Source organism: Esox lucius, chromosome 3 (genome assembly GCF_011004845.1).
Source record: "Esox lucius isolate fEsoLuc1 chromosome 3, fEsoLuc1.pri, whole genome shotgun sequence".
Classification (NCBI taxonomy): Eukaryota; Metazoa; Chordata; class Actinopteri; order Esociformes; family Esocidae; genus Esox; species Esox lucius.
The window spans coordinates 17,618,593-17,645,268 of record NC_047571.1 but is presented as its reverse complement, the minus strand read 5'-3'; the positions used below and the strand labels follow the sequence as shown (position 1 = coordinate 17,645,268).

At 41.1% G+C, this 26,676-nt stretch overlaps 1 protein-coding gene across 3 annotated transcripts in view; it reads left to right on the top strand.

Annotated features, from left to right (window-relative positions):
• cx47.1 (connexin 47.1) overlaps positions 1-26,676 on the top strand; it is a 42,861-nt gene that overhangs the window by 11,729 nt on the left and 4,456 nt on the right. Inside the window, exon 1 of one of the 3 annotated variants that reach the window (XM_010886211.3) lies at positions 16,434-16,862. The exons of the other annotated variants lie outside the window; for them this stretch is intronic. The gene's annotated coding sequence lies outside the window, so the exon portion shown is untranslated. Of the gene's footprint in view, positions 1-16,433; positions 16,863-26,676 lie in introns of those variants that run through there. 3 annotated transcript variants of the gene reach the window in all.

The window sequence follows — 26,676 nt, the reverse complement described above, 5'->3', positions numbered from 1 at the left end:
AGAGCAGACACACCGTGGCTTGATTACTGCCAGCCCTGTTCAATCAAAAAATTCACTGTGATGTAGGCTACAAGGTTTCAACAAGCAGCACACCATGCTGCCATCAAAATGAATTCTGGAAGAAATTAGAAACAAGGAACCAGGCGAGCCTAGTTCAGCCAGCCTGTGATTAGAAAGGATGAATTTTGTTGCCCAGGTTCTCCTATGTGACAGGCTGTCTTTAAACACCATGCCACTAAGCTATTCCTGTGCTACATGTCAGTATAGCGTCCCGACATTCGATCATTTTGTCGCACATTAACATCATGCCAAGTTTGAATATTTCGCTAGACACCAAGCATTGTGTTAAACTGACTAACATTTCTTATTAAGCTTTTGCCACTGGCCGTTTTAACAGTTTATTAGCCAGTAATAGGCTCACTAGTATCTATTAACTTACTACTCAGAATAGTCATAAAAATGTAGCAATTGCTAGCGAGACTGAAGATGGGCATGAATTCTGCTCTCTACCAAAAAAATCTGATGAGTTTGTCCGGCCATCAGTACATGATTTAAACTGAAGTATAATTGGGTTATGAAGCGGGACAATAATCAATGGAGGACTAAATGTGGCATAACATGAAATAAATAAATAAATAATTAAATACTTAAATATATAAATAAATCGATAAATAGACATTGCATTTGCACTGTGTACACTTATGCATCATGCAAATGAAATAGACATTTCATTTGGATGACGGTCTCAGCCAAAGCCTCCTCTAGCTTGTTCTCATGGATGGATCTTAACAGAGACAGGGCTATCTTACCAGTGTGAAGCTCAGTGTGGTGGTACAGAGTGGTCAGCTCAGACTTCAAATGTTCCTTGTTTCCTAGAGGCCATAGTTTCACTGCACAGTCAAGCTCAGATGTAAGGAATGACAGGACAAATTGTGGGAAGAGCAAGCTGTCAACCAGCTTGGCAGCGATCAGGTGATCTCCCCACCTGGGAGATGACTGTGTCGCATGCCTCCTTCATCACCGGCGCTGTGTTGGTTACTCGTTGGCCTGGCTCGTCTGTTCCATCATGAACGGTGGCAGCCCATTCATCAGTTTGCTTCTGCACATTCTGGACAGACTCTCCTTGAAACGGATGAGTGCACTGCTAACAGATGCATCAATGCTCCGTTTTTGCAGTGTTGTATAAAACATCAACCTCTGGCATAAGGAAGAAAAAAAAATCCAGCAGATGCAGAAAGGCTCGGCCCGGGAGAAAGGCCGTATGCCTCACTTATGGTGGCCTCATCCCATCCTGGTTGTGTGCGTATGTCCTCCATACACAGGAGCAGCGCAGCACGGTTTTCCCAAACTGCATTAACAGTTAAACTTTTAAAGTTCCATCGTACAGCGGGTTGCCTTGGAATGCATCTCTGTGTTGCCTCAGCAAGTGCCGCAACACGTTTTGGAGCGCCAGAGAGAAAGATGGAAAATGGAGTTAAATCTGCAAAAAACACCTTCAGGATGCTCATCCTTGCTGAACAAAATTGCTGCAAGGTCAGGTTCAGCTGGTGAGCATAGCAGTGAACAAACTGGGCATGTGGGTATGTCTCTTTCATTAGCGTCTGTACCCCTCTGATGTTTCCACTCATTACAACCGCACCATCATAAGTCTGAGCGATCAGCTTTTCTCCCAGCTTCAGTGGTTCCAGCACACCCTTGATGCTATTAGAGAGGCCAAGTCCAGTTTTATCTTTGACTTCCACAAACTCCAAAAACCTCTCTGTCACTGTATTGTCAGGGAACAGGTATCGCAACACAACCACCATTTGTGATTTACAGGAGACATCAGTTGTCTCACCTGCCTGTATGGCAACAAATGATGTCTTGTCCACTTGCTTGGCTATCTCCTCCCTGTACACTTCATACATACAGTCTAACAGTTGGTTTTGTACAGTGCTAGAACTCCCTTTGAAGATGGGCTGAGCGTCATAGTGCCTCTGAAGTCTCGAATTGCCCTTAAACATAGTCTCGAAAATGCATCTGAATATTCCAGGATTCAGGGAGTCCATCGACTCATCGTGCCCCCGCTGTGTGGTTTCACATTTTCCACACAGTTTAATACATGTTATGATCCGACTGAGAACGTACCTGTTTTCCTCCACATGTTTGTTATGCTGCTCAATGGAGCACCTGTATGCACTGTCAACTTGGGCTGTGATATTTATCCTTCCAAGTAAGCCCAATTTCACAGCATTGTCCAGATGACACCCGCTGCTCTCATGTTTTGCAATCCTCTCAGAAAGATGTTTCAAATCTTTGTAATCCGTCCTCCACCGAGTACCATCTCCACCAAATAGCAGACATAGAAAAGAGAAGAGTGCCTTCTTTTGTATGCTAACCGTTAGCCACTTTTTCTTCAAAAACCACTCCACGTTAAACCCGCAGTTACTTTTACCACCAGTTTGAGTGATGACAATATCCTGTGGCTGATGGGTACCAAGTTGCTTTACTTCAAGTTTCTCCTCCAAATTAAGGGTTTCAAACCCTTTATTCATTTTCTCAAGTTATCTGGCATTTGTGAAGCTAACAAGCTAGCTAAGACAATCTACCCTCCTCGCTCTTCTTGCCAACTAATGTTGGCGCCAGACAGACAGCCAGCCAATCAGGTCTAAAATATGAAATGACGCTGTTGTGGGGCTACCGGCTGTCAGCCCCACTTGGCATCAAATTTGTGTGATCTACATTGATCACACTAACATTCTGAGCATGTGTATTAATATTTTCACACGTACAATGTACACTGCATTGTGAGAGAGGGGCTAGCCCCACATTCACGCTTAGCCTATGGCCTACTACTTCGAACTTGAATTGGCAGAACGCAGTCTGAAGCAGCAAGGCAGGGGCCAATGAACATGGAATTAAATCCTAACACAAATTATATTCAATTTAGGAAGACGCTATATTCATAGATAATAAATTATAGGAAGTAATTTTACATAAAAAAATTACATAATTTTGTTGCAGTTCTTTCTGTTGAATTTGTCAACAGGTGGGGAATTTGTCTTAAAACAGACAAATACTGTAATTCATAATTTTTGAGAATTTGTTTGATGACAACCTAATAGAGGAACTGATGCTCTGGCTGGATGGTGAGGCTGCGGAAGAGAATATCCATGCTAATAGGGACGATTCTTATGCTAATGATGCGGCTCTGGCGGTTATAGGGAGTAAAAAAGGCCTTGCGGTTCTAGTGTTAACATGTGCTTTGCATGTGGCCTGTTTTCAGTTACTTTCATCGTGCAACCGCAGGAGAAATACAGGCTGCTCTGGAAAAAGATGGTGTTGTATCAAGGAGCACAAAATGACGATACTTGAACAAAAATGAGCTGTATGTTTGAGCTGCCAGAAAGAAGCCTTTACTGTGCCAATGCCACAAAAAGGCTGGTTACAATATGCCCGATAACACCTTGACACGCCTAACAGCTGTAATTTGGAGTGACGAGAACAAAATAGAGCTTTATGGTCAATCCCATAAGTGCTATGTTTGGAGAGGATTCAACAAGGCCTGTAGTGAACAGAATACCCATCCTCACTGTGAAGCATGGTGATGGCTCACTGATGTTTTGGGGGTCTGTGAGCTCAAAAGGCACAGGGAATCTTGTGAGAATTGATGGCAAGATGAATGCAGCATGTTATCAGAAAATACTGGCAGACAATTTGCTTTCTTCTGCACGAAAGCTGCGCATGGGATGCTCTTGAACTTTCCAGCACGACAATGAACCTAAGCACAAGCATGCTCACTCATGTTTTCACTACAAATGGTACACATATTACCAATTCTCCAAGGGTATGCACACTTTTGAGCACAACTGTATATACAGAGTTGGGGAGTAACTGATTACAAAAAAACAGTAACTGTAATTCGTTACCTCACCAACTAAAATATTGTAATTGGATTACAAATACTTGGATTACTTAATTGAAAAATAATGTGTGTGAAATAATTATGACATGTTGACACATTAGATTTTTGTATTTAATGTTTTGAAAACATCATTATTTGATGATTAATGGCGATAGGCCTAACTGGTGTCATATCTTTTTCAGACAAGCCAGTGACTCTTTACCTGGCTATTTTTGAATTTGTCTTCATGGTTTAGTAAAATAGCCATCCAAGTAATAGCTTTTGTTATAAGCAATTAATTTTGGCGGTTAAGTTTAAAAAATAAAATAGTCATTTAATGTGAAGGTTTTATACAGTACTACACTGTTCATAATACCGTGATTTACTGTAGAAATTACAGATTTTTTGGCATGAATTGTTTAGATTAGACAACTATTTGTTATTGCTGTAACATGGCTGCTTTCAAGATAAAACATTATATGGAATTCATCACGATATTTGAGGAGAAAAGGTGTGTCAGGGAGCACTCTGCTAAAGGATTATTTGCATTTGATGCAGCCACCTCAACTCTATACAGGTAGGCCATGTAATTCTGCTTGCTTTGCATCTCAGAAAATTGCGTTCATTATCATTGGCTGCTGATGACACTGACTTTAAGCTATGAGCGCAGGTGTATAATCATAGTTTATTCGTTTAATTTGCATATTGAAAATCCATCACTGGTGCCCCTAATAATCGCAGGTTACCTATGCGCGGGTAAAACTTATTTGTGTGCGGGTTTTCACGATTGCGAACATGCTTTCGCAGGCCTGGGTAATCTGCAACTTTTTGACAATGTTGGTGGTTGTGGACCAAAACATCAGACTACAGCACATTTAGTGTATGCGCGAAAAACTACGGATATCTTGATTTTTATATACAATCATGTCAATGCCCTTTTTGAGAAATTGCCATTTATTTTTCAAAAGATATTTTGAAGCAATGAAAAATATGAATAAAACACAAATAAGAGTATAGGCTAACACATTCTTAGATTTTAGGTTATGTTCAGATAAAATGTCAGATTCTGGAAGATCAAGGTTATTGGATTAATTGTTATGACTGAATATCTGACAGACCATAAGCCTGTAATGTAGAGATGTAGCCCAATCATACTGAAGTTGAAAGCAATGGTTTATAAACCCTCTTGAAAGGCACTGTACAAAAACCATAAGGTAGCTGTGTAAACTGTGTAAACTCTAACATTGATTCATCCTGAAGAATAATGAAGAATAACATTTTGAGTACCGTGACGTCGCCCGGTATGGCGCAGCCGGGGCCCCACCCCGGAGCCAGGCCCGGGGTTGGGGCTCGAATGCGAGCGCCTGGTGGCCGGGCCTTCCCCCATGGGGCCCGGCCGGGCTCAGCCCGAACGGGTGACGTGGGGCCGCCCTCCCGTGGGCTCACCACCCACAGGAGGGACCATAAGGGGCCGGTGCAAAGAGGATCGGGCGGCAGTCGAAGGCAGGGGCCTAGACAACCCGATCTCTGGACACAGAAACTGGCTCTAGGGACGTGGAATGTCACCTCGCTGGCGGGGAAGGAGCCTGAGTTAGTGCGTGAGGTTGAGAGGTTCCGATTAGAGGTAGTCGGGATCACCTCTACGCACGGCTTGGGCTCTGGAACCACACTCCTTGAGAGAGGATGGACTCTTCACCACTCTGGAGTTGCCCATGGTGAGAGGCGGCGGGCTGGTGTGGGTTTTGCTCATAGCTCCCCAGCTCTGCCGCCATGTGTTGGAGTTTACCCCGGTGAACGAGAGGGTCGTTTCCCTGCGCCTACGGGTCGGGGATAGGTCTCTCACTGTTGTTTGTGCCTACGGGCCGAACCGCAGTGCAGAGTACCCGACCTTCTTGGAGTCTCTGGGAGGGGTGCTGGAAAGTGCTCCGACTGGGGACTCTATTGTTCTACTGGGGGACTTCAACGCCCACGTGGGCAACGACAGTGACACCTGGAGGGGCGTGATTGGGAGGAACGGCCCCCCTGATCTGAACCCGAGTGGTGTTCAGTTATTGGACTTCTGTGCTAGTCACAGTTTGTCCATAACGAACACCATGTTCAAGCATAAGGGTGTCCATCAGTGCACGTGGCACCAGGACACCCTAGGCCGCAGGTCGATGATCGACTTTGTTGTCGTCTCATCTGACCTGCGGCCGTATGTCTTGGACACTCGGGTGAAGAGAGGGGCGGAGCTGTCAACTGATCACCACCTGGTGGTGAGTTGGATCCGATGGTGGGGGAGGAAGCTGGACAGACTCGGCAGGCCCAAGCGTACTGTAAGGGTCTGCTGGGAACGTCTGGCCGAGTCTCCTGTCAGAGAGATCTTTAACTCCCACCTCCGGCAGAGCTTCGACTGGATCCCGAGGGAGGTTGGAGATATTGAGTCCGAGTGGACCATGTTCTCCACCGCCATTGTCGAAGCGGCCGCTCGGAGCTGTGGCCGTAAGGTCTCCGGTGCCTGTCGAGGCGGCAATCCCCGAACCCGGTGGTGGACACCGGAAGTAAGGGATGCCGTCAAGCTGAAGAAGGAGTCCTATCAGGCCTGGTTGGCTTGTGGGACTCCTGAGGCAGCTGACGGGTACCGGACAGGCCAAGCGGGCTGCAGCCCGGGTGGTTGTGGAGGCAAAAACTCGGGCCTGGGAGGAGTTCGGTGAGGCCATGGAGAAGGACTATCGGCTGGCCTCGAAGAGATTCTGGCAAACCATCCGGCGCCTTCAGGAGAGGGAAACAGTGCCCTACCAACGCTGTTTACAGTAGAGGTGGGCAGCTGTTGACCTCAACTGAGGATGTCGTCGGGCGGTGGAAGGAGTACTTCGAGGATCTCCTCAATCCCGCTGGACATGTCTTCCATTGAGGAAGCAGAGGATGAGGGCTCAGTGGTGGACTCGTCCATCACCCGGGCTGAAGTCACAGAGGTGGTCAAGAAACTCCTCGGTGGCAAGGCACCGGGGGTGGATGAGATCCGCCCTGAGTACCTCAAGTCTCTGGATGTTGTGGGGCTGTCTTGGTTGACACGCCTGTGCAACATCGCGTGGCGGTCGGGGACAGTGCCTCTGGGATGGCAGACCGGGGTGGTGGTCCCTCTTTTTAAGAAGGGGGACCGGAGGGTGTGTTCCAACTATAGGGGGATCACACTTCTCAGCCTCCCCGGGAAAGTCTATGCCAGGGTTCTGGAGAGGAGAATACGGCCGATAGTAGAACCTCGGATTCAGGAGGAACAGTGTGGTTTTCGTCCGGGCCGTGGAACACTGGACCAGCTCTATACCCTCTACGGGGTGTTGGAGGGTTCATGGGAGTTTGCCCAACCAATCCACATGTGTTTTGTGGATTTTGGAGAAGGCATTCGACTGTGTCCCTCGCGGCATCTTGTGGAGGGTGCTTGGGGAATATGGGGTCCTGGGTCCTTTGCTAAGGGCTGTCAGGTCCCTATACAACCGAAGCAGGAGCTTGGTCCGCATTGCCGGCAGTAAGTCAGACTTGTTCCCAGTGCATGTTGGACTCCGGCAGGGCTGCCCTTTGTCACCGGTTCTGTTTGTAATTTTTATGGACAGAATTTCTAGGCGCAGCCAGGGGCCGGAGGGTGTCAGGTTTGGGGACCACACGATTTCGTCTCTGCTCTTTGCAGATGATGTTGTCGTGTTGGCCCCTTCTAACCAGGACCTTCAGCATGCACTGGGACGGTTTGCAGCCGAGTGTGAAGCGGTGGGGATGAAAATCAGTACCTCCAAATCCGAGGCCATGGTCCTCAGTCGGAAAAGGGTGGCTTGCCCACTTCAGGTTGGTGGAGAGTGCCTGCCTCAAGTGGAGGAGTTTAAGTATCTAGGGGTCTTGTTCACGAGTGAGGGAAGGATGGAACGGGAGATTGACAGACGGATCGGTGCAGCTTCTGCAGTAATGCAGTCGATGTATCGGTCTGTCGTGGTGAAGAAAGAGCTGAGCCGCAAGGCGAAGCTCTCGATTTACCAGTCAATCTACGTTCCTACTCTCACCTATGGTCATGAGCTTTGGGTCATGACCGAAAGGACAAGATCCCGGATACAGGCGGCCGAAATGAGTTTTCTCCGCAGGGTGGCTGGGCGATCCCTTAGAGATAGGGTGAGAAGCTCGGTCACCCGGGAGGAGCTCAGAGTAGAGCCGTTGCTCCTCCACATCGAGAGGGGTCAGCTGAGGTGGCTTGGGCATCTTTTTCGGATGCCTCCGGAACGCCTTCCTGGGAAGGTGTTCCGGTCCCATCCCACCGGGAGGAGACCCCGGGGAAGACCTAGGACACGCTGGAGGGACTATGTCTCCCGGCTGGCCTGGGAACGCCTCGGTGTCCCCCCGGAAGAGCTAGAGGAAGTGTCTGGGGAGAGGGAAGTCTGGGCATCCCTGCTTAGACTGCTGCCCCCGTGACCCGGCCCCGGATAAGCGGTAGAAGATGGATGGATGATTCATCCTGCTAAAGGTGTTCAATTGTTTATAGGCTATTCCTATTTGTTTTCTAATGCCTCTTAATATGAAAGCAATCTAAGTAAGTAATCGGATTATGTTACTGAGTTTGAGTAATCAAAACCCCATATATATATGAGGGGTGGACAAAATAATGGAAAAGCCACATGAAAGGGACATTAAAGTCACCAAATCACAATTACAAACGCAGTTGCATATGTCATATTATGTTGATTGCACTACAGTACATATGTGTGAGTTATAAAAGAGTTCTGACATATTTGAGTTTTCAGCAAAATGACACAACTTACCGTGTTCCAAATAAGCCAAATTGTTGATGCCCCAATTGCACCAACTATTTGACACACTGACAAATATTCAGTGTGTCACAGGAAAAGGTGTCAATAATCATGACATCATAAATGGGAAAAGGACAAATTGCATCGGCAAGGAGGAAAAGTGGTTGAAAAAAAAAGCAGACCGTCAGGGATAGATGGACGCTTAACAGGATAGTTGGTCAATGCACCAAAATGTCAATGCAGGGCTGCATTCGGAAATGTTAGGTCAATGCAAGTCAATGCAGGGCTGCATTCAGAAATGTTAGGTCAATGCAGGTCAATGCAGGGCTGCATTCGGAAATGTAAGGTCAATGCAGGGCTGCCATTCGGAAATGTAAGGTCAATGCAGGGCTGCCATTCGGGAATGTAAGGTCAGTGCAGGGCTGCCATTCGGAAATGGATCCAAATGGATCCAAGGCCAACGCACAAAGATGCACAACTTGAAAAGGAGCACCCCATGGTGGGAGATCCGTAATGTTATGAGGAACCATCTCGTGGGAGTCATTGCGTCATGTGATTGCTCTGCACAGTTGTATAACAGTCAAGGAATATAAGGCCATTTCACAGGACTAGGTGCACCCTATGGTGCAAACACTGTTCCCTCATGACGTTCTATTATTCCAAGAGGATAATTAGACACTGGTAAATTAATACAAGAGTGGTTTTATGAACACCAGGATGACCTAAAACACCTTCAATTGCCTCCCCAGTCAACAGATCAGAACATCAGAAAACAACTAGAAAATATATATTATAATAATAACATGTTAAGGACTTGGATTTTATTTTTTACATTGCAACAAACGTATCAGAATTGCCTTTTTTCTAATGAGTACATTTACGCATAACCAGAATTTTTCTTGGTGTGAACCTTGCTAGTGGTAGATAAGACTGTATAATTTAATCAATGTGCACATTTACAGGTTTACAGTGGCATCATGTGTAAATACGAGTAGCTTCACAGATGCATCATTGGAGGGACAGTCGTTGGTATATAAGGATGAGTGCTCCTTTGCTGAGGGAGATAGTGTCCAGAATGTGCTTACCGACATTAACGTGTTGTATCCTATTGGTCGGGAAGTTAGTGACCCACTGACATGTTCTGCTGGGAAAGTTAGAGTTGTATTACTTGGGATGATGGTGCTGAATGCAAAGCTAATGACTACATCAGAGGCTGTCACAAGGTACTTACAATGAGTTCAAGGCTATGCAATGGGGTCAATTATAGTTTGGAGATGTGACAGTTCTAGATGCTCAAATGAGGACTACAGGTCTGTAGTTATTCCGACAGGACATCTTGTTTATTGAAAAAAAAGAACAATGACAGAGGAACAGATATTAGAACACTGGAGACTAAATTATTTTACTAGAAATGTGTTATGCCTCCTATATAAAGTAATTTATAAAAATACTTCCATTAATTCCACAGTGAGTGCCGATCCTGCCAAAAGTATCTCCCTGAAAACTGCACCGTAAACCTGATTCAGGTAATTTTTGTAAGATAAGGATCATTAGAGAAGCGTTAGATTTGTAGTATGTCAGATGACATTTTACAGTGATTTTACCACAATGAGAAGAAACTTCGTGTGGAGAGGAGTGACTGCAACCTGAGAACTATGTCCGCTAACTTAAAAGTAGTAAATCAGAAGAATCTATTTGTGCAGTACAATTGAAATTCTTAAATTATTCTCAAGTGCCCAGTTTGATATGTCATCTGAAGTACACCCCATGGAAATGTATCTTTTTGTACACATTTGAATATATGGATATGTGATCTTCACTTCAACTCTATTGACATTATACCCTCACCTAAAGGATTATTAGGAACACCTGTTCAATTTCTCATGAATGCAATTATCTAATTAACCAATCACATGGCAGTTGCTTCAATGCATTTAGGGGCGTGGTCAAGACAATCTCCTGAACTCCAAACTGAATGTCAGAATGGGAAAGAAAGGTGATTTAAGCAATTTTGAGCGTGGCATGGTTGTTGGTGCCAGACGGGCAGGTCTAAGTATTTCACAATCTGCTCAGTTACTGGGATTTTCACGCACAACCATTTCTAGGGTTTACAAAGGATGGTGTGGAAAGGGAAAAACATCCAGTATACGGCAGTCCTATGGGCGAAAATGCCTTGTTGATGCTAGAGGTCAGAGGAGAATGGGCCGACTGATTCAAGCTGATAGAAGAGCAACTTTGACTGAAATAACCACTCGTTACAACCAAGGTATGCAGCAAAGCATTTGTGAAGCCACAACACGCACAACCTTGAGGCGGATGGGCTACAACTGCAGAAGACCCCACCGGGTACCACTCATCTCCACTACAAATAGGAAAAAGAGGCTACAATTTGCACAAGCTCACCAATATTGGATAGTTGAAGACTAGAAGAATGTTGCCTGGTCTGATGAGTCTCAATTTCTGTTGAGACATTAAGATGGTAGAGTCAGAATTTGGCGTAAACAGAATGAGAACATGGATTCATCATGCCTTGTTACCACTGTGCAGGCTGGTGGTGGTGGTGTAATGGTGTGGGGGATGTTTTCTTGGCACACTTTAGGCCTCTTAGTGCCAATTGAGCATCGTTTAAATGCCACGGCCTACCCGAGCATTTTTTCTGACCATGTCCATCCCTTTATGACCACCATGTACCCATCCTCTGATGGCTACTTCCAGCAGGATAATGCACCATGTCACAAAGCTCGAATCATTTCAAATTGGTTTCTTTAACATGACAATGAGTTCACTGTACTGAAATGGCCCCCACAGTCACCAGATCTCAACCCAATAGAGCATCTTTGGGATGTGGTGGAACGAGAGCTTCGTGCCCTGGATGTGCATCCCACAAATCTCCATCAACTGCAAGATGCTATCCTATCAATATGGACCAACATTTCTAAAGAATGCTTTCAGCATCTTGTTGAATCAATGCCATGTAGAATTAAGGCAGTTCTGAAGGCAAAAGGGGTCAAACACAGTATTAGTATGGTGTTCCTAATAATCCTTTAGGTGAGTGTAAAGGTAACACAATTTAACAAATGTATTCAAGAAAAAACAAGAACACTGCTAGCGTCAATCACTGTTGTTCCCCTTAGTGCTGAAATAACTTCATTAACCCATTTCTTGTAAATGTCTGTCTTATTTTTCAGACATTCTGTTCTTGCTTTGGTTAAGTGTTTTGGATTACTGTTCTGTTGCATTCAGCTTTTTGACAGATGACCACACATTCTCCAAAATAATTATTTGGTACGAAATGTACTTTGTGGTTGATCAAAGACAGTGTTAAATTTTCTGCAAACAGGGCATGCGGCATTGCAGCCAAACAGCTACTCCATTGACTCATCTGCCCAGGTACATTATTCCAGTATTTTTGTTATTTTATGAGAGCAGAGACTTGTTCCTTTCTGAACAACCATGTAGGCCAATTTCATGCTCTCTCTTTCTGACAGTTGACTCATGCACTTGGTAAGTGATTGTGTCTAGAGAGGCCTGTAGATTCCTTGATGTTGCCCTGGGGTTCTTGGAGACTGCTATAAGCATCTTTCGGTCAGCTCTTGGCCTGAATTTGGTGGGACAACCTGACTGCCAGTGATCTGGAATTTTCTCAGATTCTTGCTGATCTGTGGAATGATGTACTTTGAATTGCTTTAAAATAACTTTGTAACCCCTCCCAGACTCATAGGCAACAACAATCTTTGGATTGGTCTTTTAATCTGATGTGTTATGACCAAACCAGACCATGTGCCTAATATTTATGGAATGCTGGATCCACAAAAGTTACACTTTTCTAATCATTCACCCCTGTTTTGTGAACCTGAGTCTAAATCCAGCCATTATATACAGTGGGGAGAACAAGTATTTCATACACTGCCGATTTTGCAGGTTTTCAACTGTGTAATTTTGTCATTTTAATCATAGATACTCTTCAACTGTGAGTGACGGAATCTAAAACAAAAAGTAATTAATTTGCATTTTATTGCATGACATAAGTATTTGATACATCAGAAAAGCAGAACTTAATATTTGGTACAGAAACCTTTGTTTGCAATTACAGAGATTATACGTTTCCTGTAGTTCTTGACCAGGTTTGCACACACTGCAGCAGGGATTTTGGGCCACTCCTCCATACAGACCTTCTCCAGATCCTTCAGGTTTCGGGGCTGTTGCTGGGCAATAAAGACTTTCAGCTCTCTCCAAAGATTTTCTATTGGGTTCAGGTCTGGAGACTGGCTAGGCCACTCCAGGACCTTGAGATGCTTCTTACGGAGCCACTCTAGAAAAGCATCCCCAAAGAATAATTTTTCCACCTCCATGCTTCACAGTTGGGATGGTGTTCTTGGGGTTGTACTCATCCTTCTTCTTCCTCCAAACATGGCGAGTGGAGTTTAGACCAAAAAGCTCTATTTTTGTCTCATCAGACCACATGACCTTCTCCCATTCCTCCTCTGGATCATCCAGATGGTCATTGGCAAACTTCAGACGGGCCTGGACATGTACTGGCTTGCGTGCACTGCAGGTTTTTAATCCATGACTGCTTAGTGTGTTACTAATGGTTTTCTTTGAGACTGTGGTCCCAGCTCTCTTCAGGTCATTGACCAGGTCCTGGCATGTAGTTCTGGGCTGATCCCTCACCTTCCTCAAGATCATTGATACCCCACGAAGTGAGATCTTGCATGGAGCATTCCTGTGTTTGTCCTAACTTTTTTACATAACTGTAAAATATATTTCATTTATAGTGTATGAAAGATTGCCAGTTAAATGAAAAGCACAGAAAGTAAAGACCAGACAAAAAAGCAGAATTTACACTTTCATTCTATTCTTGCTAATTTTGGATGATTTGTAGTCCATGTTTAGTGTTTTCATCACAAATGTAATTTCATTTTAAGTTTCTGAAATTCTGGGAAGGAAATATGCTCATGGACATGCTGCACCTTTATTCATCTGAACACTCCTCTGTCCCTACCAGTGACAAGCAGAGCCATGATGCCCGTAACATGGGGCTACTTTCATTGTAACCTTACAGAGAATACAGAGAATCAACAATATTGCATTCAGTTAAAACTACTGGGCTCAGGGATATACAGCTCCGGAAAAAATTATAAGACCACTGCACCTTTTTCTTTCCTTTAAAAAAGTCGAAAATTAAGGTTTTGAGTGAGGAACAGAAGGGTTCAATTTGCAGTGGTCTCTTAATTTTAACCCTTTTGTTCCTCACTCAAAGCCTTCCTTTTCAACTTTTGTTGAAAGGAAAGAAAAAGGTGTAATGGTCTCTTAATTTTTTCCGGAGCTGTATAAAAGCAAAAGGAAGGAGAAATAATAACATTTGAAAAAATACATTTAAAACAATCCATTATGTTTGTAACAATGATGGTGGGTAACCAGTTTAACAACTTCATTCACTTTTTGGCCTGAGATTTTAGATTTCTGTATCAAATCCAAAACAACAGAGCACACAGTGAAACCATCTGGATTGTTATTCAGTATTATGGTTACAGCATCAAGTTATGGTTAAAATCAACACAGGACTTTATCAGGATTAAATAAATATGAAAGGAACAAAGCCCAGTGAAACTGTAAAGAAAATCTACCTTAGACTCATAAAACATAAAACTAACTTGCACATGCACACTTTGCCACTAATCATTTACACTTCCAGTTTTAATTGACCATCAAATTTTCTTTTGCCCATTTTCACATTTACGGAATGTTTTCTAATGCCAAAACATGCCAAGATTATTTACAGAAGGTAATTGCTAACATTGATGGAATGTAAATTAAATGAAAAGCTGGACACACAAACGTCTGCGGAATATTAGGGTAAAATTACAAAATAGTTTTATGGCTATCCTTGCTGGCTTGTCATTCTGTTTACTGTTGTGCAGCTAATTAGGCTTAGCTCTTGGTAACTTCTAGTACTAAATCTATTATTAGATAGCAGCTCAAGACCTACGATGACCAACTCACAATAAAATTCACTTAGGAATTATTTTTGAAATTAGAAATTGGAAGTATACTATGAGTTATGACATCTATTTGGACAGAGAAGCACACAGAATGGTTTGCCTCTACTAATAGAAACTATTTTATTATTGTGAAAAAGCTGACAAAAAATGTAATGCCTTCAAGTTCTATGACCAGACAAAAAGCCTTGAAACAGCACTGAAAAAGACATGGGGTGTAGTGTGGTGGAGGACCTATCCACCAGTCCCATCTCTGGCTATTTGCCTGGATGAAAAGTCTAAATATTTGGACACTTCATTTGACTGAGCGTACCTGTTGGATACATTGAAGCGGATCTGCTAGAAGGCAATGTGCTTTTTATCTCTGTGTGGCACTTTTGGATATCCAGCATGCTCTCCCTCTCTCTCCATTTGATACATGAAGTGGCAGCTCCTGATTGGCTGTTTAATACTGGCAAGTATGGGTTAGGCTCACCACATTAAGATATAGATTTCAACAATAGAATACCCAAAGGTTGCATACTATGAAGTACAGAGGAAAACAACAATGTAAGGTTGAAAGAAAATGTAACTAGATCGATAACTATATCATCAATAACTAGCCTAATACAGATTACTTGAATGGGGAAATAAGGGAGACATTTCTCCCCTAACCAGAAGTAACCATACACATATTGCATGATGGAGATAATACAGTCTAGCTTGCACAATTCCACTGCATTCTTATAGTGATGGCATAGTACAATTTCCAAAGTCCCCTGAAACAGTCCTGGGTTTGCTATATCTTTGGTTTCTTGTCCCCTAATTGCTCGCTCAGAAGATAAATTTAATAGTCAGTTTGCTTTAAACTGCCAGCCCAGTCTTGCTGTATTTTATGGAAGCTGTGGCTTACAGCTTTGCTAACAGTATGATAAGATAAGTAAGTATTTAGTGAAATATGCAGCCAATACCTGATATAGAGAACTTCCTTCAAGAATACACAGAAACTGGGTCATTCATTTCAATATCTCAAAGTAGTCAGTTAACAATATTCTGTAGAAATAATTTGGAAATTGTAAATTTCAAATCCCTATTTCATTGGTGCAGCTCTCCCCATAGGCAAGCAATTGATTTGCAATCAGAGCACTGGGCATCCAGAGTTACTGTTGACAGAATAGTAGGTAACTGAAGTTTCTTTTTTTAACAAGTTATTTCTAAAATCTAAACACGCACACCACACTTTCATGATATTGTTTTACATAATACATAACCATAGAACATAATACTTAAATGTATAATAACAATCACAAGTGGGGTACCCTCCCCAACACTCTAAGAGACATGGCCCTTAATGTAATCAATATCATATTGTACTATATCATTCTAAATGTTCAGTAGGACTGCTGCTTATTTGTACAAGTATGTGAATAACAAAAATATTTAGTAAGACAAACATATAGAGGGAGGGAGAAAATGTGCATGACCATCCACATGCCTGCTACTATGCAGATGTGTACTTTCCACTTTGTCCATGTTCAAGGTAATCTATCTACAACCAGTTGTACAGGTAGCCTAGAACTGAAGAGGCATGGATGCACCATGTGTTGCTGAGATCAGAGAAGTAGCAGACAGAGGGAGAGCTGTCATAACATGTTACTTAGTGTTTAGCTATAAGGGGTGGGTGTTGGGCAGATGTTGCGCTATAAGGGATTGGAAGGGGAGAGGAAGGTTCGGGGTGTTGCCACTAACAAGCCTCCCTCAGCTGGGTGGGTGTTCATTTCAATTGCAGTCAGATGTCCTGAAGTCTAACCCCTCCGACGAGGGTCATTTGCAAGGGGAGGGAGATCATTTTTTTCTTCTCTGCTTGCTTCTCTTTTTTATACTTTGTCTTGGGCAGAAGGGTGGTGTAATAGAAACCAGATATGATTCAGAATGTGAGGCATTCACAGGAGAACTAGTTCAGTTCGGTCCGCACTGAGTCCAGAGAGGACAAATAGCAAAGGCTAAGTAAAAACCTGTAGTCTTATTGTAGAATGTCTTTTGTTTTCTCGACGTGGGGAATATCATGTTGTTGTTGTTAGTTAGTGTGGGTCACAGCATTAGATTTGGATCTGGAGGATGGACCCTCCATGCCATTGCTGTTGTGGAGACTTGGCGCAGGAGATCTAGAGATGGACATGGAAATGTGCACAAAGTTATGTCTGGACAGAGTGTGCACTACAACTTCTTCTCCAGGTGGGTTTGCCAATTCTATGTTGACATTTCCCCCAAAAAACCTAAGAAGACTCTTATGTCTTTCCATTTTGGTACTGTCGGTATTGTATTTAAGAAATGGAAAGTTTACTTCAATCCATAAGGATGAGGTCCATGATTACATCTGAATGGTAACATTTTTGTAAACTGAAAATGTGAACTTAAATGACTAAATATAGAATGTTAATGTTTTAATATTTTATCTCAACTGTGTGTAAGTATAGTTTAGAAATACGTACTTTATTATGATAAGTGTCAATTCACAATACTCAAGGGTTTTCACCTAAAGTGAAAAAGGTATTTGGACATTTACAGATGTTTGTTTTTCTGGCTCTGTATTCATATACCAGCACTTTTTAACATGATACAATGACTATGGGAATAAAGTCTGTTGTGTCAGCATTCATTTTGGCAAATCAATGAAACCATTTAGAAATTATGTCAAATATTTCCCCCATTTAAGGTGCCAAAAGTATTTGTACAGTTGGTTTCACAGCTGTTTGTTATTAGGCAGGTGTTTCTGTTTGCAGTGCAAGAGAGTTGTTAAGTTGTCAATGTCTAGTCTTGATTCTAGGAACTACATTTGTATTTGGAGTCTGTTTCTGACAACCCAGGGACCAAAGTGACAATGCAAGTCGACCTGGCCATCATAAGGCATATACATTTGAATAAATCAATCAGAGACAAAATATTAAGCAAGCCAAAAATCAACTGTTTGGTACAATAAGAAGAAAAATGCACAGATGAGCTAAGCAGTAGTAAAATCGGGGAGACCTAGAAATCTCTACAGTAGATGACTGATAAATGTTCCCATAACGAAAGAAAATCTCCAGTAGGCATGGATTTGTCAGTTACTACCATCGGCGGAATAATTAATCAGCTAAACTACACAGTCTGGACCTCAAGTGACAAGCTTCTTCTGGAACAAGAAGACAGAACAAGTTATTGTGGACAAATGAGACAAATATTTGCATGTAACAAAGTAACCACAAGAGGAAAGTGGCGAGAAAAAATCAAGAGACACCTTCTGCAAGATATGGTGGAGGAGTGTTATAATTTTTGAGAAATGTATGGTTTCCACTGGAACTGATTAGCTTGTCTTTCTTGATGATGTAACTGCTGACAACAGCAGCAAGAGGTTTTAAAGTTTACAGAAGCATGCTCATATACAGAAAAATGCCTCTGAATTAATTTAAAAGCATTTCATTATGCAGCAGGACAATGATCCCAAACACACTACCAAAGCTACCAAGGAGATTTCAGCAGCAAGAAGTGGGATGTTCTTCACTGCCCAAGTCATTGACCAGATTGGAATCTTATTGAGAATGTTTTCACATGCTGAAAACAAGATGGAAGGCAGAAACTGGAACTGATGCAATACATGCTTGACTGAGTGGGACCAGGGAAGACGCCTGGTGTCTGTTGATGTCAGTGTGTCACAGACTTCAGGTAATCATTGCATAAATATATTGACTAACTTATTGTTTATTTATTGTCAATGTTGATGTAATTGTCCACAAATTAAATCTAAAAACACTTCAGTCATTATCAGTTGTTGGAATACAGAACCAAAAAATATTTGCCAATGTCCAAATCATTTTGGAACTCACTGTGTATGCACCACGTGTGATGGCACAAAGACCAGAGTTACATACCAGGCAATAGAAAAGCAGACAATTCTAAAATGTACATTAGTTAAAGAAATTTCAATAACACATGCCTCAAAGCTAAACATCCTTTCTCTGACAGAATGCTTCAGAGAGCTGTGTGAAGCTGGGAGGATATTACTTTGGTGTGAAAAGTATTTTCTTGATGGACACCTGACACCAAATAAATTGTCATTAGGCTACAAATTGTCATCAGTTGGACTACTGGATATTACATTATAGAAATTGACATTTCAATATTGATATTATGATTATGAAAGGGAAAGAAACGTATAGTAGGTCCTACAACCAAAATTCACAAAAGAATATAGGGATTACATGAATAAACCATTCTCATGTTAATTTGAACTATCATAAGACAGGTAATTTGCAGAAATTAAATATTTAGATTTAGTTATCCCTAAAAGGCACTGTTTTGTGTTGTGCTTTCTTTCATTGGTAACTTGCATTTTCTGAAATGTAGCATTAAACAATAATAATATACTGAAGATTGCAATGAAGACATGGGGCGTGTGTGTTATCTGCAGATTAGTGGAAAACATAACTTAACACACTACTGACAAGCAATTAAAAGAAGCTCCAAGCAAATAAACAAACATCTGTTTCAATCAAAAAGCCCTGCAATAAAATGTGAAAATAATCAAACACTGATACTAATCTGGCTTGATATTACACAGTGCAAACAACATGGTAAATATTCCCATCCCAATGAATGTCCTATAACAAACACAACTTTTACATATGAAAAAATTGTAACAGAAGAATAACATTTGTTATAACAGAAGCATTTCAATTACTTTTCAATGACAAATGATGCCTAAAGCAAAGACATTTTTTGGTTTTAAGTTGACTGTGGTGTAAGTTGACTGAGAACACATTGGGGTAATTTTTATAGGGTGCCATTTGGAATTAGTAACAATAATAAATATTTTTGTTATATAAAGGACATATCTAACTTGCTGAAAAACATATTGGTCAAGCTCAGGCACCTAAATTGTATTATACTATTAGCTATTGTATTATACTTAGATATTAACAACATGTGACACCCGGGATATGTCCACCCTGTTAAGGACATAGACTAAATGGTTTGAATGTGTTTTCAGTACATGATTGCCATTAAAATATCCATTTAATAAGAATCGTATGTCCTTCAATGAAATTAGATATTACTTTTTTACAAAATGTATTGAAAGAAACAAGTGTACATTATGAGAACAGGACAAATTCTTCCACAGTTCTTCTTAAAAAAAGTGAATTATGATATAAATTACTAAAGGTTTTAAGAATGTATAATCATTCCCCTCCATATCTTTGTGAAACTACAAATACACACCTGATATTTGGTAATTTCATTAAACTATGATAGAAAGATACCAACATAACAGGGTGGACAGATGTCTAATAGGGTGGACAGCAGCATAACAAAACATTTCTAATTTCTTCACTTCTCAAATGACCAAATATGTAGTTGTTTTGCCTGCAACATCATGCAGCATAACCGGTTTGGCGGTGGGTCAGTGATTGTCTGGGGAGGCAAATCCTTGGAGGGTCGCAACAGACCTCCACATGCTAGCCAACGATACCCTGACTGCTGTCTGGTACCAGAATGAAATCCTCAGACAGATCGGCAGACCTTCTGCTGGTACAGTGGGCCCTGGGTTGTTCCTGGATGATCACATAATGTATTAAAAACCTTCGCTGTTGAATGCATGTAGGGGAAACACTGCTTAGGGAAACACATCTTGTCAACATTACTATATACATGTCCACCTTGTTAGGTTGGTTTCCACCCTGTTAGTTGAATATGGCTAACAGGGTGGACTCTAAGAGGGCGGACATTTTATGCTAAAGTTAGCTTTTAGCCTTCCTGTGTTAGCATAATAGCTAGCATGACCTTGAATTCTTCATGAAAAATTACATTATATATTTTTTTTAAATGATTCAATTTGTTTGATCTCCTCTATATTTAGGCCTAACGGGGTGGACACATTATGTTCAAACACATCAAACTCACTTAATAAAAACATAAAAATCAGATAGTAAGTGAAGTAGAAAATCACACAGTTTACCACAGTTTTCCCTCCACTGATGTGATGTCCCCTCATGAGAGTGATGTAACTGGGAAATATATGTTTTTCTTAAAGGGACTTAAAAGCATCTCAACAGGGTCAAAAGTGACTGCCGAGGACAAACATAAATCCTTATTTTTTGTTCTAAATATTACCATTTAGATAAAAATGTATTATATATTTTGATCAAGACTGGAAAAAAATTATTATAATGAAATACTTGGAAATATATGTTTTCAATTGTTATTTTGTTAGATAGAAGTAAAAATGAACAACACTGGGGACATGGCAAAATTCCATTTACCTCTTTAACCAAATTAGAAGCCCATAACATTTTATTAAGAATAAATAACAATTGACCAAACATGAAAATCCAAATGGAACAAGTATTTGTCCAAATATATTCAAAATACAACATGAATGGTACTGGGGACTCAAAGGGCACCACTTTTTTTTTTTTTTTTTTACCCATTTTCATTAACAGCAATGACCTGGGAGCATCTTAGATGCCTTGCCTTAAAGTAAATTTAATTTACCTACCCAAAAAGTGATATGGATTGCAGCCATGTAACAGAATATGTAAACATCAAGGAATTCATCTGTATCTGACAAAAATAAATGAATTTCCTCAACATATGTATTTCTAATCAACCCACTTCAAAAGTACAATATATCATAGCCCTTAGTTTAAGCCTTGTTCAAAATAAAGATTAATCAGTGTAAATAAATCAAGTTATCACTAATAAATCAATAATCTCTTAACTGATCATATCACACTAGATTACTATTATTTTAATACAGTACCATAAAGTTGTTTTGAAAATATAAAATAATCCTGGCTCAGTTTCAAATGTTGATAGCCAAATTTCATTATAGCATTCAGTTTATACATAATTTACTTTACTAAGAATGTTCCATATTTGATTTAGATAAATAGCCTAAAATCATTAATAGATTTTACAAATTCTAAAAAGACAAAATATCTATCTATTACTGTCATAGTAGATATGCCAGGAAAAGTATGAAATAAAATGGCTAAAAATAGATTCAATGCAGGGTGGCTAAGAATGGACATTAATCCAGGGCCCAATGAAATCCCTTCTTGAGATGTTGTGGGATGTTTCCCTGGAGGTTTTTCTTGTTCCTGGTTAGGCCTGGAAACATCCCTGTTTTAAGCTGTTCATTGGACCCTGTTTAAATTCTGGATCAGATTCCCAAGTAGGTGGTGTCCAGTCTGATCACAGGGCAAAGGTCAATTGGTATTGAACATCACTGTGGAAGCTCTTTGGCAGACATAATGCTTTAATTCTCACTTCATCGGGAGTCTGGAGTTTTCCTTTGTCGTGCTGACAAGTACAGTGTCTCCCAATTTGAGTGTTGAAGGTTTTGCTCTGTTAAAATGTGTTACTTTACATGTTTGCCACTGTCACAGAGTGGGGTTTCTGGTTCAGGCTCTGTGATAACTATGATTGCAGTCTCTTGGAATGTGTTTTTCATTTTGTTGAAGATGATCAATAGTTTTTTATGGTATTTGATGACTGGGAAGAATAATCTGTATAAACAACAAATGCCCAGTAGACTGTGAACCTCTGAATTTCTGAAAATATTTTTAGGCCTGTGGACTAGGATGTCGTCACTCATTTTGTCTCACTGTGGAGAAGCCTTGCAGAACTTGTTACATTGGACCTGAGGGTAATTCTAAATGATGATATTGGGTATTTAAATCCAGCTTGAGAACAACACAGCTCCATTCGGGTCACGGAAAAGGTAGTCTGCCAAGAGCTTGCCACATGTGAAGTGCACACTGCATAAACATAATAATCATCAGAGCTCGGTAGATCATCTTGATTATGTGGCATTTTGCTGGTCTTGATTTTTTGAATCTGGGAGTCAACTGTCAATAATCTACTGCATTAAAAACGTTTACATACAGTTGTGCTCAAAAGTTTGCATACCCTTGGATAATTGGAAATATATGCAATTTTTTTTAAGAAAAGATTAGTAAGAAGGCAAAACACATTTATTTTATTTCTTATGGGTTTCACATTTAACTGTAGGTCATAACAGAATGGCACAATCATAAAACAAGACGTGGCAACAAAAAAAACATTTTACTGACCCGTGTTCAAAAGTCTGCATACCCTTAGTTCTTAATACTGTGTATTGCCCCCTTAGCATCAATGACAGTGTGCATTCTTTTGTAATAGTTGTTTATGAGGCCCCAAATTCTTGCAGATGGTAAAGCTGCCCGTTCGTCTTGGCAAAATGGCTACAGGTCATGCAAAGTCTTTGGTCGTCTTGCATGAACTGCACGTTTGAGATCACCCCAGAGTGGCTTGATGATATTAAGGTCAGGAGTGTGATGGCCACTCCAGGACCTTCACCTTTTTCTGTTGTAACCACTGGAGGGTCAACATGGCCTTGTGCTTAGGTTCATTGTCGTGCAGGAAAGTCCAAGAGGGTCCCATGTGCACTTTCGTGCAGAAGAATGCAAATTGTCTGCCAGTATTTTCTGATAACATGCTGTATTCATCTTGCAAAAGATTTCACAAGATTCCTCGTGCCTTTAGAGCTCACACACCCCCAACCATCAGTGAGCCACCACCATGTTTCACAGTGGGGATGGTATTCTGTTCACTATAGATCTTGTTGACCCCTCTCCTCTCGCTCTTGGTCTTGTCACTCCTAATTACAGTGTGCCAGAAGCTGTGAGGCGTGTCAAGGAGTTGTAACCAGGCTTTTTTGTGGCACTGGCGCAGTAAAGACTTATTTTTGGCAGCTCGACCATGCAGCTCATTTTTGTGCAAGTATCATCGTATTGTGCTCCATGAAACAACCACATTTTGGCTGAAATCTTTCTTGGTCTAACTGACTTGGGCTTGGTATCAAGAGATCCCTGAATTTTCCACAAGTGATTGAACAATACTGACTGGCATTTCCAAGGCTTTGGATATCTTTTAATATCCTTTTCCATCTTTACAAAGTTCCATTACCTTGTTACGCAGGTCTTTTGACAGTTCTTTTCTGCTCCCCATGGCTCAGTATCTAGCCTGCTCAGTGCATCCACGTGAGAGCTAACAAACTCACTGACTATTCATACACAGACACTAATTGCAATTTAAAAAGCCACAGGTGTGAGAAAACTTAATGAGAACAACTGTACCGTATCTTCTTTCCTCTTTTCCAGCCTTACAAGATGCTCATGATGCTGCAGCTGTAAATCATTTGGAGGTTCTGATGGCCCATAGCAAATATTGCAGCCTTCTAACAGGAATGAGGCTCAGATACACTTTATTCACTGTTCTGTCTGAGTGTGTGTATTATGTTACCCTTGTCAGTGATGTGGACACCAAGAAACTAGAAGTTTTCCTCCGCCCCTTCAACCCAACTGATGTGAATTGACCACAGGTTTTTAACACTGAACTATAGTCAATGATCAGCTTTCTTGGATAAGAATTGCTCTTGTTCTGGTTAGAGAAGGCAGTGGGAAGTGCAGTTAAAAATGTGTAATCTATAAATCTGTTGGGTTGGTGTGCAAATTGGATAGCGTCTGTGATAACAGCCTTTCAAGCATTAAGTGGCTACTGTTATAAGTTAGGCAGGTTGCATTTGTGCTTTTGGACATGTATTATGGAGGTCTGCTTAAAGTTAGTTAGTATTACAGACTGGGTCAGGGAGAGGTTGAAGATTTCTGTGAGGACAACTGCCAGCTGGTCTGCGCATGCTCCGAGTACACAGGGCAGCTTACAGCTGGGTGTCTTTTTGGAGTTTGTGATGGTTCACATGCACTGCCACATCTAACAGTCATCATAGGTGGAGTAATAGGATTGATCTTATTCCTGTACTGACGACCAGAAGTCGAAGAGTAGTATTTCTTGGAAGTGAACAGGTTTCTTTTCTTGCTGACATTTGTCTCACTGTCAATGATTTTCGCTTTTAATGTAAGACTGATTCAGATATGCACAGTACGTATGGTTTACTTTGGAGACGACATAGACATATCGAAACACATTGAAATAGTTATATCACTGTAAAATTGCTTTAACAGACTGCACTAATTTAAGGGTTTGAAACAGGCAATGTTTCACTTGGCAAACTTTGTGTTTCTACCATAAATCTTTTATTATCCAGTGGCTATGCAAGTCTGAAAAAGAGGTATTTACAAAAGTAGATGTGAAACACAATGGTCATAGATGTATTAACATATTAACCTTCTATACAGCAGTTGGTTGACAAATCATATTTGGGTTGTCATGCTGTGTCACGCAGTTGCAAAGCTAATCGTCACTAAATCCTTTGTAGAAATTCAGTCAAAGTGTCAAGGGAATGCATATCTTGTATTGTGCAGTCCATTAACTACAAAACCAATGTGCATGAATAGGATTCCAGTGGGACTTTCCATTTGCCCAGAAGTATTTCTGTTTGAAAGCAGGGAAACAATAAGGAAGACTTCATGGTAGATGGAGGAGGTAGGTATACTAATGTAAAGACACAGTGTATTCTTTGAGTAAATGTAAACTAAATATATACTTTGTCATGACTATATAGTAAGTATATAGTATAGTATGTACAATGATATATGGATATATGATATACAGATGAATGTGTTCTAGACAAATATGCACATACCATCAGCTGGTAAATGTGGAGTGCAGGCCATGTGGCAGCTAGACAGATAAACAATTTGTCTCATTAACTCAGATGGCAGCACAGAGATATCACACCACACCATAAAATGCAGGCTGTCAGTATGATTTTTGAAGAAGGTGGAATAGGGACATCAGTGGGACAACATCCTGGGAGAAGATACAATTTGGTCCGAAAATATTTGGAAACAAAACAATGGATTTCAAATTAAACAACCGAGATGCAATTGAAGTGCAGGGCTTTCAGCTTTAATTCAAGGGGTTGAACAAAAACGTTTAGGAATTGCAACCATTTTCTTACACAATCCCCTTATATCAGGGGCTCAAATATAATTGGACAAATCAACACAATCAGAAATAAAATGTTTATTTTTAATACTTTGTCAAGAATCATTTGCAGGAAATGACTGCTTGAGGTCTGGAACGCATGGACATCACCAAATGCTGGCTTTCTTCTTTTGTAATGCTTTGCCAGGCCTTTTCTTGCAGCTGTCTTCAGGTTGTTGTTTGTTTGTGGCTTAGGTTTTGTCTTCAGCAAGAGAATTGCATGCTCGATCGGGCTGAGATCAGGTGATTAACTCGGCCATTGCAGAATATTCCACTTATTTTCCTTAAAAACTCCTGGGTTGCTTTCACAGTATGTTTTGGGTCATTTTCCATCTGTAAAGTAAAACGCCTTCCAATCAACTTAGCCGAATTTGGCCGAATCTGGGCAGACAATACATCCCTATGCACTTCAGAATTTATCTGGCTGCTTCTCTCTTCTGTCACATCATCAATAAACACTAGTGACCCAGTGCCATTGGAAGCCATGTATGTCCATGCCATCACACTGCCTCCACTGTCTTTTACAGATGATGTAGTGTGCTTCGGATCATGAGCTGTTCCAAGCATTCTCCATACTTTTCTCTTCCCATCATTCTGGTACAGGTTGATCTTAGTTTCATCTGTCCAAAGAATACTGTTCCAGAACTGGGATTCCTTTTTTTATTTTTTATTTTTTTACTAAGTCTATTCTGGCCCCCTTGTGTTGAACCCTCTGATTTTTCTCTTGTGAAGTCTTCTCTTTATGGTAGACTTGGATAATGATATGCCTACCTCCTGGAGAGTGTTCTTCACTTGGCTGGATGTGTGAAGGGGTTTCTTTACCATGGAAAGGATCCTACAATCATCCACCACTGTTGACTTCCGTGGACGTCCAGGCCTTTCTGTTTTGCAGAGCTCAACAGTGTGCTCTTTTTTTCTAAGAATGTACCAAACTGTTGACTTGGCCACTCCTAATGTTCCTACTATCTCTCTGATGGAATATTTTATTTTTTTGCAGCCCAAGGATGGCCTGTTTCACTTACATTGAGAGCTCCTTTGACCACATGTTCTGGGTTCACATCAACAGTTTCTAAATGCGAATGCC